This window comes from Anomaloglossus baeobatrachus, chromosome 8 (assembly GCF_048569485.1).
Source record: "Anomaloglossus baeobatrachus isolate aAnoBae1 chromosome 8, aAnoBae1.hap1, whole genome shotgun sequence".
In the NCBI taxonomy this organism is placed as follows: Eukaryota; Metazoa; Chordata; class Amphibia; order Anura; family Aromobatidae; genus Anomaloglossus; species Anomaloglossus baeobatrachus.
In genome coordinates this window covers 145,590,890-145,597,956 of record NC_134360.1, presented here as the reverse complement: position 1 = coordinate 145,597,956, position 7,067 = coordinate 145,590,890, and the positions used below count along the sequence as shown (strand labels likewise).

Below are 7,067 nucleotides of genomic sequence, written 5' to 3'. Positions count from 1 at the left end.
GTGGGGCAGCTAGGTGGGATACCCTCCACGGGTAGGGGGATTTATAGTCCCACGGACCAATTGGGAGAGGTAGTTTGTAGAGTGACGGGTACAGTCCTCGCCTTGTACCGGGTGGTGCAGGAGTACTCACAGTATAAACCAATAACTAACCCCAGTCCAGTAATTAACCAAGTTGCTGGTAACAGGTGCCAACGGCCCGCTGCTGTGAAGACGGGTCCCACACCCGTGTGTGTAATTCAGGTGATCTTTTCCTGCCCGAGGTATGTGTCTTCTTTTCACACTGGTCCGTACTGGGTCCCGTCAGCTGGCACCCCTCTCCTGGTCCACTTCGGGTCCCACAAGAGGCTGGCCCATTCCTGAGGCCGTGAGTACCACTCACCCCAGCCCCACACAGGGGCTGCTTATGTGACGCCCTGGACTAGCCAGGTGGTCTCAGAGGTAACATCACACACACACACACACCCTCCCCTGGACAGTCAAGATCATTGAAAAAAAAAAAAAAAAAACATTGTTGCCACTCTACAGTCTTGATGTCCTCCTGTTTTCGTGGGGAGGGGGTGAGTGGGGTCTGATTGGCTGGTGTGTGTTTGTGTGTGGGAACCTCCCCAAGGGAGGGTTAAATCAGCATCAATAACATGTATGCAGACCTCTGTAACACCCAGGTTTTGCCAGGGCGGCACAGTGCTCTTTGTGCTGCCAACTACTGCTCAGGGTGATGTATATGCCCCATACTCTTAAGGGATGTATATGACGCAGCCTCTCCTGGGATGTATATGCCTCAGTGTTTCCTGTGATGTATATGCCCTAGCTTCTCCTGTGTTGTGTATGCCCCCAGCCTCTCCAGACCAAGACATACATGGAAATGTAGTGGTGAGAATCAAAATGATCAATCTCACCGAACATCACAGTCTCTCCAGCCACCACTCTGGGGCTGATTTTATTAATTATTTTAACAAATATAGCCTGGTCGTGTTCAAGTTGATAATTTGGTGTGGCCCCCGTTGGTTGGTAGAAAATTCCAAATGGTCCCCGGCAGTAAATAGGTTCCCAAACCCTGTTTTAAAGTTTTGTCCAAAAATGTAAGCAACAGCGAAAATAAACTAGAAAGATTTATGTGACATACAAAACAAAAAAAACATTTAAATCACAAACATTCAGTGGCCCTGCTGTTGGGCTGCCAAAAACTGTTCCAGCAGCTCGCCATGACGCCGGACGGCTTCTGACAAATGGCGTTGAGAATCCAACACGTCCTGTAGTGTGGGGATTTCTGTGGAGGGAATGGGAAAAGTTAACCATCCTTGTTCCAACATCGAACTGTCAGGTATATGTTTTTGGTTGACCACTTACGGTTCTGGGGTTCATCACCTTCTTCTTCTTCTGAGGCGCTGATGGCCCAACCAGATCCTGTGGCTAGGGAACACAAATCAAATATTAGTACACGACAGCCCACCATCATTTAAACATCCATGTATCCTTTACAACTTGTAGGGACACCATGATATGTGCATAAATTACAGGAAGGGTAGCCTGCACAAAACTCACCAACTGATGCGGGGGAGAAGGCATCGTTAGAAGAAGTATGGGGAGACTGGGTAGAAGGTGGTGATGGGGTTGAAGGAAGAGATGGGGTTGCAGCAGGTGATGGGGTTGCAGCAGGTGATGGGGTTGGAGAAGGAGAGGGTGTCCCAGCAGGCGGAGGTGGTGGATCGGAAGCAGGAGATGTTGGAGCCGGCGGGGATGATGGCTCCGCAGCAGGAGATGCTGGAGCTGGCGGAGATTGTGGATCCATAGCCGGAGAGGGTGGAGATGGTGGAGCTGCCTGTGCAGCTGGAGGTGGTCCTAGGTATAGGAGAAATCTTTTATTGAGCGCATAACTCCAGGCCACCATGGCTTACGCCTACTTTACACCATACAATTCTGCATACGATATCGTATGTGATGTGACACGCCCCCATCTTATGTGCGACAACTGAAATTTGTTGACCATGTCGCACCTATGCTTTGTTCCTGTCACAAGTACTTACCCTTCTATACGACCATCCATACGTAAGAAGCGGGACGCAGGTAAGTTGCAGTTCATCATTCCCGGGGTGTCACACACTGCGATGTGTGCTGTCTCGGGAACATTGAGCAACCAGACGTTCAATTTTTAGTAATTGAACGACGTGTATGCGATGACCGGTTATTCGTTTAATCGTAATCGCATGTAGGTTTTACAGACTACAATATCTCTAACGATGCCGGATGTGCATCACTTACAACGTGACCCCGCCGACACATCGGTAGATATATTGTAGCATGTAAAGCCCGTGTATAGCCTGCTTTTTTACGTATGTTTGACAAACCTTTTTCTAGGGGCACCAGACACATGGGGACCACTTGCCTCAAAGCAGCAAACATGCTGCATTCATTGGAAAAACAAGGCACAAAAATCAATCACTTAAATTCTTCTATTTTATTCTGTTCTGTAAATAGTATAACATATGGCTTGTACTCAAGGCTTCTAATGTCACTCTGATATGCACCGAGATAACAATGATAATCAGAGATTCAAATGCAAAGATAAAATAAACCCATTATACCCCAGGAGCATTGAAGTTTTGAGGTATCTGAAATTTACCTATGATCAAGTTAGATAATTAGCTCTTTTTCGCCACCTTGACCCTCTGATATGCACACTAGATATCTAGGTATAATGTAATTATTTTCTTTAGATATGCACTGAGATAACACTGATAATCAGGTCAATGGACAATACTCCAAACGCGATTACACAGCATGGTTTATTGCGAAATGGTTTTTGTAAAGACTGGCACAGTGTTGATCAAATCCTAATATATGCAAAGAGTAAATAATCCCATTACCCCAGGAGCATTGAAGTTTTTAGTTATCTGAAAGTTACCTATGATCAAGTTTGCATACCATACCTTTTACAAAGGATAATTAGCTCATTTTCGCCACCTTGTCCCTCTGATATGCACACTAGATATCTCGGTATAATGTGATTATTTTCTTTGCAATATATTGCATTTGAACTACACTGTGCTTTCCAAACAACCTTGTTCTAATCGCGTTTGGAGCATTGGCCAGTCATCTGACTATCCTTCTTATCTCGTTGCATATCTGAGTGAGCAAGTTTAGAAGCCATATGTGTGTGTATATTTGTAGTGCATATGTTTCAGAAATAAATCCCCTCCTTTGGGTCCTCGCCAAACTACCTCATATTTTACACAATTGTATTATTATTCTTTGTAAATTTTATATAAATTAAGATTATTTTTTTTTATTTTAATGATTGGTCATTGGCATTTTGTGCCATGTTTTTCCAATTGTAATCGCTGGGTCACCAGTGTCGGGGAAGAATATCACAGTTAATGTCCATGTTATGAAAGTATGTATGCTGCATTCATTGCTGCACTTATGCATGCGTGGGGAGTGGGTGACAGGTCCTCGATAACTCGTTCAGCACCCATGTGTTCGATTATTTTTGTTTTACTGATTTTTTTCAATACCTTTCATTTTTCCACCAGACAGAACTTTTCAGATTTTTCAGTCAATGTTCCCATATGTTTTCTGCGGGAACCTCACAGCACTTTTTCTTGCTGTAAGCTGCGTCCAACACCATTAAAGGGGGATTGACACACCACGACATCGCAAATATAAGTCGATGGCTTCACGGAAATCTTGACGCACAAACGGCCGCATTAGCGATGCCGTTGCGTGTGACTCCGATGAGCGATTTTGCATCGTTGAAAAAACGGGCAAAAACGCTAATCGGCGACATGGGTGTCCATTCTCAAAAATCGTGAATGCAGCAGTAACGAAGTTGTTCCTCGTTCCTGCGGCAGCACACATCGCTGCGTGTGACGCCACAGGAACGAGGAAGCTCTCCTTACCTGCCTCCCGGGCACATTGTGTAAGGAAGGAGGTTTTACCCAATACTGTATATAACATATATACTATCCTTCATACACAAACAGTAAGTTACGGACTGTGTGACCCCTCGTGGCCCTGCACGCACACCTATCCTTTTTTTCACTGGCAGCACAGGTGTCACACGGATCGCACACTGATGTGATCTGTGTGACATCAGTGTGACAAATACCAGAGAAAACACGGGTCTTTTTAATAAAAAGATTTTCTATATTTACCTCTCTCCAGCGCTGCTGTCTAAATATAAGCAGGTAAATATCCATGATCCATGAACCATAAAGCCATGGGTTGTTCATGGGTAAACAAAGACGAACAGGACCAAAGCCGCTAAACCGCACTCACCATGACGCCTCTCGATGTCTGCTCGGATGCTGGCGAGGAGTTCACTGGACTTATACCGCAGGTCTGCCAGTTTCTTCCTAATTTGGGTTGTGGATCGCTCCACCCCAAATCGACGGGCCAGGCCTCTACTAATCAGCCTCAGCACAGCCTGCTTATGAAGCATGGGATGGTCATGCTGTGCCTCGCAGAAATAGTCTTTTTTGACCATTATTTTTACTAAATAACGGACCTCCACAGGCCCCCATGGAGAACTGCGACTCCTAGCCGCCATGTTCCCGCCTCTGAACATTAACAGAACATGTACGCCGCCCAACAGACTTCAAAGGCGACGTGAGCAACGTCATCACGTCACGTTCTGAACAACGTCGCAATAGCGATCCCGCTAGCGGTCTCGTTATCAACGAGGCGCTCGAACCGCGTCACAGTAGCGTTCCCGTTTGTGAAACTAGCGGTCTGAATAAAGCTAGCACAGAGTCATAGTAGCGTTCCCGTCTGCGATCCCGGCTGTAACCGAGTCAGATAGCAAAAGGCATAGATAGCATTTAAATCTTTGATTTATGTTTGTGTATTGGATTTTTGTGTTATGGAATTATGGAATGTAAAGTTATGGAATATTCTTGTACATAGGGGCAGTATTATAGTAGTTATATTCTTGTACATAGGAGCAGTATTATAGTAGTTCTATTCTTGTGCATAGGGGCAGTATTATAGTAGTTATATTCTTGTATATAGGGGCAGTATTATAGTACTTATATTCTTGTACATAGGGGGCAGTATTAAAGTATTTATATTCTTGTACATGGGGCAGTATTATGGTAGCTATATTCTTGTACATAGGGGGCAGTATTATAGTAGTTATATTCTTGTGCATAGGGGCAATATTATAGTAGTTATATTCTTGTATATAGGGGCAATATTATAGTACTTATATTCTTGTACATAGGGGGCAGTATTAAAGTATTTATATTCTTGTACATGGGGCAGTATTATAGTAGCTATATTCTTGTACATGGTGGCAGTATTATAGTAGCTATTCTTGTACATGGGGCAGTATTATAGTAGCTATATTCTTGTACATGGGGCAGTATTATAGTAGCTATATTCTTGTACATGGGGCAGTATTATGGTAGCTATATTCTTGTACATAGGGGGCAGTATTATAGTAGTTATATTCTTGTGCATAGGGGCAATATTATAGTAGTTATATTCTTGTACATGGGGCAGTATTATAGTAGCTATATTCTTGTACATGGGGCAGTATTATAGTAGCTATATTCTTGTACATGGGGCAGTATTATGGTAGCTATATTCTTGTACATGGGGCAGTATTATAGTAGCTATATTCTTGTACATGGGGCAGTATTATAGTAGTTATATTCTTGTGCATAGGGGCAATATTATAGTAGTTATATTCTTGTGCATAGGGGCAATATTATAGTACTTATATTCTTGTACATAGGGGGCAGTATTAAAGTATTTATATTCTTGTACATAGGGGGCAGTATTATAGTAGTTATATTCTTGTACATAGGGGCAGTATTAAAGTATTTATATTCTTGTGCATAGGGGCAGTATTATAGTAGTTATAATCTTGTACATCTGGGCAGGTGGGACACCACCGCTGTTGTTGTTGGGCACCCAGGGGAGAGGTAGTGGCAGCTGGATGTTAACCCCTCCGCGGGTAGGGAGGGTGGTCCCGGGGCCCAATGACTTTTTGCTGGGTATAGCAATGGCATAAAGTGTTAGTGGTATCATTTTGATTTACAAATCTATTATGGGAAGGAGAATAGAGCGGACATGCAATTATACTCGATGGGGTATCGGTACAGAGGACCTAAATGGTTGTTGGTCCAAATGGCAGTCAATGTAATAAAAGTCATCAACCATAATAGTTTATATAACATTTTATTGAACAAATGCAAACATTATAAAATTCAGAAAGATTAAAATAAAATGGACAACAAAAATATATTATTAAAAAAACAGTATAGACAGCAAAATGCTCAGTAGGCCTCTATAACATCTGTTGCTGCCAACTTACAGCACCAGGACCGTTAAAATATTGGCAGTAGTTTTCTCGGCAGGCCTTCGCATCATCCTTGTTTCTGCCATGTATGACCGGTTGAAGGCCTGCGATTGTTGGAGCGTTAGCACGCCACTCACCAAGAACCACTTCCCCATTTGTTGGTTCCACAGAGTCCACGAAACCAGGCGGACTGTACGCATTTACATCTTGACGACGAAGGAAGTTGTGCAGCGTGCAACAGGCCAAAACAACAGAGTCTATTGATTGTAGCTTTAGGTTAATCGGAGTGTGGAAAAGTCTGAAGCGGTTGGCCATGATCCCGAAGGCATTTTCTACTACCCGACGTGCCCTTGACAAGCGGTAATTGAAAATGCGTCTTTCCTGCGTAAGAGCGTTTTGTGGAAACGGTTTTAGAAGATTGGCATGAAGCGGGAAGGCTTCATCGCCGACAAAAACAAAATTAAGGTTTCCTGTGGTCTCAGAGTTGGGTGGCAAGTGCAGGGCACCGTTCTGCAAATGCTCACCAAATGCTGTGTGCTCCAAAACACCACCATCAGAAACCCTGCCGTTCATGCCAACATCGACATTTATGAATTCATAGTTTGCATTAACAAGGGCCATCATTATGAGGCTGAAATAGCCCTTGTAATTGTAAAAATAGGATCCGCTGTTCCGTGGTTGCGTGATGCGCACATGTTTTCCATCCAAAGCCCCACCACAGTTTGGGAACTGCCAGAGCTGCTCAAAATCCTTGGCAATTTTATTC

General features: G+C 43.7%; 1 long non-coding RNA gene across 1 annotated transcript; it reads right to left on the bottom strand.

Moving 5' to 3' along the window:
- Positions 1 to 1,096: 1,096 nt before the first annotated feature.
- Positions 1,097 to 1,780, bottom strand: LOC142249306 (uncharacterized). Its single transcript, XR_012725029.1, has 3 exons — positions 1,543 to 1,780; positions 1,348 to 1,410; positions 1,097 to 1,267 (listed from the first exon to the last, which is right to left on the bottom strand). It is a non-coding gene; the product is annotated as an uncharacterized LOC142249306 (long non-coding RNA).
- Positions 1,781 to 7,067: the final 5,287 nt, after the last annotated feature.